The sequence below is a fragment of the Scyliorhinus torazame genome, chromosome 27, assembly GCF_047496885.1.
Source record: "Scyliorhinus torazame isolate Kashiwa2021f chromosome 27, sScyTor2.1, whole genome shotgun sequence".
In the NCBI taxonomy this organism is placed as follows: Eukaryota; Metazoa; Chordata; class Chondrichthyes; order Carcharhiniformes; family Scyliorhinidae; genus Scyliorhinus; species Scyliorhinus torazame.
The window spans coordinates 9,602,436-9,613,888 of record NC_092733.1 but is presented as its reverse complement, the minus strand read 5'-3'; the positions used below and the strand labels follow the sequence as shown (position 1 = coordinate 9,613,888).

At 49.5% G+C, this 11,453-nt stretch overlaps 1 long non-coding RNA gene across 2 annotated transcripts; it reads right to left on the bottom strand.

Moving 5' to 3' along the window:
- Nucleotides 1-447: 447 nt before the first annotated feature.
- Nucleotides 448-9,634, bottom strand: LOC140403383 (uncharacterized). Of its 2 annotated transcripts, none has more exons than XR_011938288.1 (4): nucleotides 9,570-9,634; nucleotides 6,248-6,301; nucleotides 4,086-4,142; nucleotides 448-512 (listed from the first exon to the last, which is right to left on the bottom strand). It is a non-coding gene; the product is annotated as an uncharacterized lncRNA (long non-coding RNA). The 2 variants fall into 2 exon arrangements; XR_011938289.1 differs by lacking the exon at nucleotides 448-512 and adding an exon at nucleotides 2,552-2,582.
- Between the last annotated feature and the right edge of the window lie 1,819 nt (nucleotides 9,635-11,453).

Here is an 11,453-nt window from a genome sequence, read left to right as displayed (position 1 = left end):
TCGAAAGTCCGTACGCACAACCTTAACCCTCTCTGCCACCCTGTCAGGCAGCTGACTGACTACTGTGTCAAAGGACCCAGAGAGAGGCCCGGGAAGTTTGAGGGACGGCAAGGAAGAGTTTGGAGTGTGGGGGAGGTGGAGTTGCCACATTTACTGTCGGGATTTACTGTCCACCCCCCCCCCCCCCCCACCCTCCCCCCCACCACCATTGGGATTTTCCTGTCCCACCGGAAGCCATTGGACCTTTGGTTGGCCTGCCGCATCCCCTCGGGAGGTACCCCCACCTCCCCCAACACGGCGGGAGCAGAATATCCGGATCATACTATCTGGTCTGGTCCCGAAACAGATAGGACCAAAATTTCCATCTGCACCCTTCCCTATTGGCCAGATCTTGGGGAGAATTGAACAAAGCAAAACTCTTGACACAGCTGATTTGAATAACTTACTCTTGCCTTGATTCTTGTCCGTAGCCAGCGTCGGTTCCGGTGTAATTTCGTTTGTTAGCGTTGAGACTGAAAGACAGAAATTTGGAAATCGACCTCCATCGTCCACACAAAACATCCAAACTTCGAAATGAAAGCAATTGAAGCAGCCATTTTCCTGCAGGGTGTAAAATTCTTTTCTCGAGGTTTACCGGCTTTTATTTCCAATCTACTCGTCCCTCACACCCGGCTCCTTATTCTTTCCTTGGTCCCAGTCTGACGGTGCGACGAGAGCAGCAGCAGCAGTTGCCTGATTCCCGGCCATTAACTCACAATCGTGGCAATTACTGCCGCTGTTCTCGTTGCACCTGTTGTGTTATGCTGCTTCGGATAACACAAGCTGCTTCCTTGATGTAGTCTCTACGAAAGGATGCTCCAGACTATGAAATGAGTTCAACGAGCTTATTGAACTATTAACACAGTTTCACAGATATTTCACAGAATTTACAGTGCAGGAGGAGGCCATTCGGCCCATCGAGTCTGCACTGGCTCTTGGAAAGAGCACCCGACCCAAGCCCACATCTCCACCCTATCCCCATAACCCAGTAACCCCACCCAACACTAAGGGCAATTTTGAACACTTAAGGGCAATTTAGCATGGCCAATCCACCTAACCTGCACATCTTTGGACTGTGGGAGGAAACCGGAGCACCCGGAGGAAACCCACGTACACAGGGGGAGGATGTGCAGACTCCGCACAGCAGTGACCCAAGATGGGAAACGAACCTGGGACCCTGGAGCTGTGAAGCAATTGTGCTAACCACCATGCTACCGTGCAGTTCTCAAATGAGTTTGACACTCTGCTAATCTAACTGTAGTAACTCAGTCTAACTGTACCAGCTTGCTCTAAGCCATAGGTGTGATGCTGCTGGTCAACCCTGTCTAACTCTCCAGATGTCTGTCTGTGGAAAGAGGCAGAGCCTGTGTGCCCTGTCCTTTTATCTGGGTCGTGTAGTGCCCCCTTGTGGTAATGCCACCTCTGGGTGTCCTGATTACCCATTGGTTGTGTCCTGTTCTAATGACCCATTGGTTGTATGTCTGCATGTCATGACATCTCTGCTGTTCCTTCTAGTGGTTACTTAGTTGTAGTGTATTTACATTAACCCCTTGTGTATATACAATGATGCATATCACTATATCCCCCCTTTTTTCGTGTTACATATTTTCTGTACTTTATTAAAGAAAATTGTACAAAACAGGTAGATGAATGATGACATGTACAAGTTGTGATGATATTGATGATTATACAATACTAATTAACATTTATGAGTCCAAACTTTAGGAATTGGTACGGTCGAGTGGCTTGCTTGCTTTGCCAAGAAAAGAGAATCCCAACTGCCGGAGGAATCCATGTCACCCAAAAAGCAATTTTAAAAAATTTGTTTTTGGGGCATGGGCCTTGCCGGCTGGGCCAGTATTTATTACCCATCAACTAATTGCCCTTCGACTGAGCTGCTTGCTTCGCCATTTCAGAGTCAACCACATTGCTGTGGGTCTGGAGTCACGTGTAGGCCAGACCGGGTAAGGACGACAGATTTCCTTCCCTAAAGGACATTAGCGAACCAGATGGATTATTACAGCATTCTGCAGTGGATTCATGGCCATCGTTAGACGTTCAATTCAATTCAAATTACACCATTTGGCCTGAGGAGTACCACTTGTGACTTGTGCCTTGTAGGTGGTGGATAGGTTTCAGGGGGGGCGGTCATAAGATGAGTTACTCGGCGCAGGATTCCCACCTCTGACTTGCTCTGGTAGCCACATTATTTATGTGGCTGGGTCAGGTTCAGTATCTGATCAATGGTAGCCCCCAGGATGTTGGTAGTGGGGGATTCAGCGATGGTAATGCCATTGAATGTCAAGGGGAAGCTGTATTGAAGGACATAAACTTTCATGGAAGACCATCACCTTGCAAACCCCAAAATGTTTCTATTGGAGGGAAGGTCACCCCGATTGGAGCTTTAGGTTACATCCCATAATCGTGTCAAATTAAGCAGATTAGTGATGAAATGCGTATACACACTGATAGAGAGAGTGACTCACCGACATTATTAGTGGGGGTCACATCAGTCCCTTGTCCGTTTGATGCAGTTTGTAACGCTGAAAGATGACATAAAATTCCACATTGTTATTCTGCATAACCAGACCGTAGGTATTTACGTTTAGGTGCTGAGGGTTTGCTGCCCTGCCACAGGGTCTATATTTCAGATTGGATATTAAACAAAGCTCAGTGAGGATTTGTCGCTACGTCAGAAGGTTGTAGGTTCCAGAACCAGTCCAAGACTTGAGCACAATAAAAAGCAAAGTTGACACTGTAATGCAGCACTGAGAGAGTGCCGCACTGTCAGAGCTGACACTGTAATGCAGCACTGAGAGAGTGCCGCACTGTCAGAGCTGACACTGTAATGCAGCACTGAGAGAGTGCCGCAATGTCAGAGCTGACACTGTAATGCAGTATTGAGAGAGTGCCGCACTGTCAGAGCTGACACTGTAATGCAGCACTGAGAGAATGCCGCACTGTCAGAGCTGACACTGTAATGCAGCACTGAGAGATTGTCGCACTGTCAGAGCTGACACTGTAATGCAGCACTGAGAGAGTGCCGCACTGTCAGAGCTGGCACTGTAATGCAGCACCGAGAGAGTGCCGCACTGTCAGAGCTGACACTGTAATGCAGCACTGAGAGAATGCCGCACTGTCAGAGCTGACACTGTAATGCAGCACTGAGAGAGTGCCGCACTGTCAGAGCTGACACTGTAATGCAGCACTGAGAGAATGCCGCACTGTCAGAGCTGACACTGTAATGCAGCACTGAGAGAGTGCCGCACTGTCAGAGCTGACACTGTAATGCAGCACTGAGAGATTGTCGCACTGTCAGAGCTGACACTGTAATGCAGCACTGAGAGAGTGCCGCACTGTCAGAGCTGACACTGTAATGCAGCACTGAGAGAGTGCCGCACTGTCAGAGCTGACACAGTAATGCAGCACTGAGAGAGTGCCGCACTGTCAGAGCTGACACTGTAATGCAGCACTGAGAGAGTGCCGCACTGTCAGAGCTGACACTGTAATGCAGCACTGAGAGAGTGCCGCACTGTCAGAGCTGACACAGTAATGCAGCACTGAGAGAATGCCGCACTGTCACAGCTGACACTGTAATGCAGCACTGAGAGAGTGCCGCACTGTCAGAGCTGACACAGTAATGCAGCACTGAGAGAGTGCCGCACTGTCAGAGCTGACACTGTAATGCAGCACTGAGAGAATGCCGCACTGTCAGAGCTGACACTGTAATGCAGCACTGAGAGAGTGCCGCACTGTCAGAGCTGACACAGTAACGCAGCACTGAGAGAGTGCCGCACTGTCAGAGCTGACACTGTAATGCAGCACTGAGAGAGTGCCGCACTGTCAGAGCTGACACTGTAATGCAGCACTGAGAGAGTGCCGCACTGTCACAGCTGTCGTCTATTCTATGAACATGCTCAGTCGTCACTCTCACTTGGCGAGATGGTCAAACCGATTGGAACTTGTGGGTTAAATTCCATAATGGTGTCAAATTAAGCAGATTAGTGATGAAATGCGTATACACACTGATAGAGAGAGTGACTCACCGACATTGTTAGTGGAGGTCACATCAGTCCCTTGTCCGTTTGATGCAGTTTGTAACGCTGAAAGATGACATTAAATTCCACATTGTTATTCTGCATAACCAGACCGTAGGTATTTACGATGATGTGGAGATGCCGGCGTTGGACTGGGGTGAGCACAGTACGAAGTCTTACAATGCCAGGTTAAACCTGTTGGACTTTAACCTGGTGTTGTAAGAGTTCGTAGGTATTTACGTTTAGGTGCTGAGGGTTTGCTGCCCTGCCACAGGGTCTATATTTCAGATTGGATATTAAACAAAGCTCAGTGAGGATTTGTCTCTACGTCAGAAGGTTGTAGGTTCCAGAACCAGTCCAAGACTTGAGCACAATAAAAAGCAAAGTTGACACTGTAATGCAGCACTGAGAGAGTGCCGCAATGTCAGAGCTGACACTGTAATGCAGCACTGAGAGAGTGCCGCAATGTCAGAGCTGACACTGCAATGCAGCACTGAGAGAGTGCCGCACTGTCAGAGCTGACACTGTAATGCAGCACTGAGAGAATGCCGCACTGTCAGAGCTGACACTGTAATGCAGCACTGAGAGAGTGCCGCACTGTCAGAGCTGACACTGTAATGCAGCACTGAGAGAGTGCCGCACTGTCAGAGCTGACACTGTAATGCAGCACTGAGAGAGTGCCGCACTGTCAGAGCTGACACTGTAATGCAGCACTGAGAGAGTGCCGCACTGTCTGAGCTGACACTAATGCAGCACTGAGGGAGTGCCGTACTGTCACAGCTGACACTGTAATGCAGCACTGAGAGAGTGCCGCACTGTCAGAGCTGACACTGTAATGCAGCACTGAGAGAGTGCCGCACTGTCTGAGCTGACACTAATGCAGCACTGAGGGAGTGCCGTACTGTCACAGCTGACACTGTAATGCAGCACTGAGGGAGTGCCGCACTGTCAGAGCTGACACTGTAATGCAGCACTGAGAGAGTGCCGCACTGTCAGAGCTGACACTGTAATGCAGCACTGAGAGAGTGCCGCACTGTCAGAGCTGACACTGTAATGCAGCACTGAGAGAATGCCGCACTGTCACAGCTGACACTGTAATGCAGCACTGAGAGAGTGCCGCACTGTCAGAGCTGACACTAATGCAGCACTGAGGGAGTGCCGCACTGTCAGAGCTGACACAGTAATGCAGCACTGAGAGAATGCCGCACTGTCACAGCTGACACTGTAATGCAGCACTGAGAGAGTGCCGCACTGTCTGAGCTGACACTAATGCAGCACTGAGGGAGTGCCGTACTGTCACAGCTGACACTGTAATGCAGCACTGACTGAGGGAGTGCCGCTGAAAGATGACATTAAATTCCACATTGTTATTCTGCATAAACATCCTGCAGGTATTTACGTTTAGGTGCTGAGGGTTTGCTGCCCTGTCACAGGGTGTACATTTCAGATTGGATGTTAAACAAAACTCAGTGAGGAGAAGTCTTGCCTTTGCGCCAGAAGTTGCAGGTTCACGTGCCAGGAGACAGGGCCAAGGTGCAGTGCCAAGGGGCAGTACCAGGGGGCAGTGCCAGGTGGTAGTGCCAGGGGGCAGTGCTGGGAGGCAGGGCCAAGGGGCAGTGCCAGGAGTCAGGGCCAACGGGCAGTGCCAGGTGGCAGTGCCAGGGGGCAGAGCCAAGGGGCAGTACCAGGTGGCAGTGCCAGGTGGCAGTGCTGGGAGGCAGGGCCAAGGGGCAGTGCCAGGTGGCAGTGCCAGGCGGCAGTGCTGGGAGTCAGGGCCAAGGGGCAGTGCCAGGTGGCAGTACCAGGGGGCAGTGCCAGGAGGCAGGGCCAAGGTGCAGTGCCAGGGGTCTGCCAGGGGGCAATGTCATGGGAAGTGCCAGGGGGCAATGCCAGGTTTGGAAGATGTTGCCTAAGCAGCCTAGGTGAGCTTATTTTATGTTCATTCAAAGGGCTGTGGGCATCACTGGCCAGGCTAACATCCATTGCCCAACCCTAATTGCCATTGTACTCACTCGTTAGCTCGTCCATTTCAGAGTCAACAACGTGAGCAAAGCAGTGGCTCTGTTCATCATTACACCGCTCTGTGGGAGAGAGCTCACTAGGTGCAACTTGGCCAATAGCGGAGAGCTTGGGGAGATGTACAAATTATAAAAATAATTTTGAGAACTTACTTTTATTTGTAAGCTCTTCCAGTTTGTTTATTATTGTTTCCTGTTGTCGTGTTACTGAAAGACAAGAAATTCAGCCTTCATCAACAAACTAGTAACAGCCAAACCTCAACATTGAAAAAGACTGTCAGATAACTGAAGATTCATTTAGCGCAAATCATTTCGAAGAGAACAATTGTAGGGCAGAGCACTGCTTTAACCTCAATAGGGATTGGTGGAACACATTTCCCTGCTACTCGCCCGTCGCATTCATTCTTTAAGGGTGCGATGTAAAGGTCTCGTCGCGCGTGATTTAGTGTCGGGACAAGGCTATTGAATCCCGTGAGAGGTGCCGACACTAGCGGGCCCAGGCATGCGAGGCGCGATGCCCCAATCAAGCCACGAGGAGCCGAGGAGCAGAAGAGCAGCCCCACCATCTGGGAGAGAAGTGCTTTCACTTTGTTTTTTCTCATCAGAAAGCACTTAACTTCTTTTAATGTGGTGAGGACCTGTCAATCATAGCTAGGTATCTATAAACATTTGCGATTAGGTTCAAAGCAGAGTACTTGGGATGCAGTCAAGCGTGAAGGGAAATGCAAACAAACAATCCAAACACCCGGCTGTCAATTACAGCCTACTAAAAGCTATTTATCTTTGAAAATGAATAGAAACCTTGCAGATCAAAGGATCTGAGGGGGTTAAAGCCTTGTGATGTGTTTTGGCTTTCTATGAAGTAGTGGCTGTGGCTTTCACCACTTCTGTTTAAGGCAGCTGTGGCTGGAAAGTGATGAAGCAATGGTTTTTCCCTGTTTCTGCCGACTGCTCTTTAGCTTCCAGGCAGGGGTGACTGATGGGGTGTCTCTGCTATGGGGGTCTCTGATGGAGGGGAGTCTCTGATGGAGGGGGGTCTCTGATGGAGGGGGTCTCTGATAGAGGGGGTCTCTGGTGGAGGAGGGTCTCTGATGGGGGGGTCTGACGGGGGGTCTGATGGGCGGATCTCTGATAGGGATCTGATGGGAAGGTCTAATCGGAGGGTTGGGGAGTAGGGTGGGCAGCATTTGCGTTGTGGGGTGAGGCGGGCCCTCCGATGGACTGTGGGGGCACCGACATGAAAAACTTTCCCCGGTGACGCACTGCGAGGTCCATCGCACGAGGGCCATGCTTGAATATACCTGCGCTCATCCACACCAGTGTGAATCGTGGCCGAGAGGCCTGGAGCATCCTGGGAGCCTGGAGAATCAGGCCCACATGCATCTTCCCGCTGGTGCGGGGCGTCTATCTCGCTGCCACCACTGGCGGGGATCCTGTTATTTTGCTCGACATTTTTTGCTCGACATTTGCTCGGGGGACGGACGGAATAAACCCCATTATTTTGCGGGGGGGGGGGGACGGAATCAATCACATTATTTTGCGGGGGGGGGGGCGGAATCAATCACATTATTTTGTTGGAGGCAGTTCAGAGAAGGTTCACGAAGATGATCCCCAGTCTTATGAGCAAAGGTTCAACAGGTTGGGACTCGACTCTTTGAAATTTAGCAAAACAAGAGGTGATCTCATTGATACATAGCGGATTCTTAAGGGGATCGACAGGGTAAATGCTGAGAGGATGTTTCCCCTCATGGGAGAGTCTAGGACCAGAGGGCAGAGTCTCAGAATAAAGGGGGGGAGGCAATTTAAAGACTGAGTTCAGGAGGGATTTCTTCTCCCAGAGGGTTGTGGGTCTTTGGGACACCTTACCACAGAGAGCTGTGGGGGCAGAGTCCTTGTGTATATTTAAGGCTGAGATAGATTGTTGATCAGTCAGGGAATCAAGGGTTGGGGGCAGCACGGTGGTGCAGTGGTTAACACGTCTGCCTCACGGCGCCGAGGACCCAGGTTCGATCCCGGCTCTGGGTCACTATACGTGTGGAGTTTGCACATTCTCCCCGTGTTTGCGTGGGTTTCGCCCCCACAACCCGAAGCTGTGCAGGCTAGGTGGATTGGCCATGCTAAATTGCCCCTTATTTGGAAAAAATGAATTGGGTACGCTAAAATGTTTTTTTTTAAAGGAAATCAAGTGTTATGGGGAAAGGGCAGGAAAGTGAACGTGAATGAGGGGCCGAATGGCCTACTGTCCCTATTTCTTATGGTGTATTATGGACTGATTCTAGCGCTTTAGTCAGATCTGATTGGTTCCAGTCCCTCCGCTCAATTCAACTCATCCGACTAGAGAGTCCCACCAGCAATTGAGCTGACGGATTAATGCTGTGAGAGAAGTTAGTTTTTCTTCTAGAACACTGACTGACCCAGTTTGAAACACCGACACTCACAAAGACTGACGTCTGGATGGTCTGCAACTAACGCTGAACCCGGAAGTAAAATAGCATTCTATGTTTTGACGGTTCCCATCCGTATTTCTATCAAATAAAACAGGTTAATCATGAAACACATATTGGATATCGGCATCATCATTGGTCTCTTCACGGTTTTGTTTGATTTATAATGGCAGCACGGTAGCATAGTGGCTAGCACAATTGCTTCACAGCTCCAGGGTCCCAGGTTCGATTCCCGGCTTGGGTCACTGTCTGTGCGGAGTCTGCACGTTCTCCCCGTGTGTGCGTGGGTTTCCTCCGGGTGCTCCGGTTTCCTCCCACAGTCCAAAGTTGTGCAGGTTAGGTGGATTGGTCATGCTAAATTGTCCTCAGTGTCCAAAATTGCCCTTAGTGTTGGGTGGGGTTACTGGGTAATGGGATAGGGTGGAGGTGTTGACCTTGGGTAGGGTGCTCTTTCCAAGAGCCGGTGCAGACTCGATGGGCCGAATGGCATCCTTCTGCACTGTAAATTCTATGTAACAGTGAAAGATGACATTGGACTACACATTGTTGTCCTTTGCAAACAAACTACATGGACTTGCATCTTAGCACGGCGCCGAGGGTTTGCTTGTGTAATGCAATCATAGAATCCCAACAGTGCAGGAGACCATCAGCCCACTGAGTCTGTTCCAACCCTCTGAAAGAGCACCCCACCTAGGCTTACTCCCTCGCCTTGTCCCCATAACCCCACCAACCTGCATATATTTGGGAGGAAACCCACGCAGTGACGGGGAGAAAGTGCAAACTCCAAACAGTCACCCCAGCTGAAAATTGAACCCGGGTCCCCGGTGCTGTGAGGCAGCAGTGGCTACCCACTGTGCTACCGTGCCACCCTTCGCTCGAAAGGTTCTTTTGAGAGACCCACAGGGGAATAGAGAGACAAGAGGCTTAGCGGAAGAATGTCTCTACTCCATCCCCTGTTGGCCAGAGTGGTGCAGAGACTGTGCACACTTAAGCAAAACAAATATCTTTCAAAAATGTGTTGGATAACTTACGATTTTGTTGCATGTTGCTGAGTATAGTCATTGTCTTGCTCTGCAAATTCTTTGTATCTTCTAACGTTGAGACTGAAAGACACAATCGACCTCCAACATGAAATACAGCATAATGTGATGCCAACATTTTATTAAAGTGTAAAAAGTCTCTTTATTAAAGTTGCGTTTTTAATTCACTCTATGTTGTAGAGAGCAAGTGTATTTTATTTCAACTGATATATTAATCAGAATATAATAATAAAATATCTTTTGGATATTCTCTGTAGAACATGAATAATGGTCATCAAATAATAACCCCCCCCCCTGGGCTTTCCTGTGGAGAATCGGGCTTCCAGCCCTTAAGTCAATGCAAACGGATTCAATGACCCATTTGTCTACTCCCGCTTCTGTGTTGTGGCCGTGGTAAAGATGATATGGAGATGCCGGCGTTGGACTGGGGTGAGCACAGTAAGAAGTCTTACAGCACCAGGTTAAAGTCCAACAGGTTTGTTTCGATGTCACTAGCTTTCGGAGCGCTGCTCCTTCCTCAGGTGAATGAAGAGGTATGTTCCAGAAACATATATATAGACAGATTCAAAGATGCCAGACAATGCTTGGAATGCGAGCATTAGCAGGTGATTAAATCTTTACAGATCCAGAGATGGGGTAACCCCAGGTTAAAGAGGTGTGAATTGTGTCAAGCCAGGACAGTTGGTAGGATTTCGCAGGCCAGACGGTGGGGGATGAATGTAATGCGACATGAATCCCAGGTCCCAGTTAAGGCGGGTAGGTTGCTGCAAACAATGGTTTGTTTGAGGTTGCGCGGTTGTTTGAAGGCAAGTAGTGGGGGTGTGGGGATGACCTTGGCAAGATGTTCATCTTCATCGATGACGTGTTGAAGGCTGTGAAGAAGATGTCGTAGTTTCTCCGCTCCGGGAAAGTACTGGACGACGAAGGGTATTCATGTTGCATTACATTCATCCCCCACCATCTGGCCTGCAAAATCCTACCAACTGTCCTGGCTTGACACAATTCACACCTCTTTAACCTGGGGTTACCCCATCTCTGGATCTGTAAAGATTTAATCACCTGCTAATGCTCGTATTCCAAGCATTGTCTGGCATCTTTGAATTTGTCTATATATGTGTTTCTGGAACAGACCTCTTCATTCACCTGAGGAAGGAGCAGCGCTCCGAAAGCTAGTGACATCGAAACAAACCTGTTGGACTTTAACCTGGTGTTGCAAGACTTCTTACTGTGGTAAAGATGCACACAGGACATCTAGTTAGTTGACGAGTGATGATAGTTTATTAACAAAATGAACAAGTGGATTGATAACTAACGAACTATGGTACAAACGGTAACGAATATGTGAATTCTCTGGGAGCTACTTTTAATACAACTGTCCTCCAGTACGGCTTACTACCAACTGCCGGATCTCTGGAGTCACATGGTGGATCTCTATCTCCACCTGGTGGTTGAAGGTCGTATAGATAATTATATACATTAATAGATAACTCGATACATTACTGTGCATATGTTTATCACCACACCGCTGGCACTGGGTGTGTAGCCCGCTGTCACCACTGGCAGGGAATCGGACAATCAAAACGGCCAATCCCATTTTCCGCTCAGCGCTCGATTTACCACCGAATTGGGAACCCCGCTGGCATTGGCGAGCGGCAGAGAATTCCCCTTCACCCCCGCCCTGATGTTGTGGAGGATGCAGCAGGCCGCCACGATGCGGGTGACAGGCCCCCCCCCCCCTGTTATTTCATTGTCTGGGATCTCACATAGCTTGGTGCACAGGTGCAGCCATACGAGGCCTGTAAGCCCAGGCGGCTCAATACATCCACTTCAATGTGGACCGAGCCCACCAGGATGCCTGGGCAGCACGGTTCACCG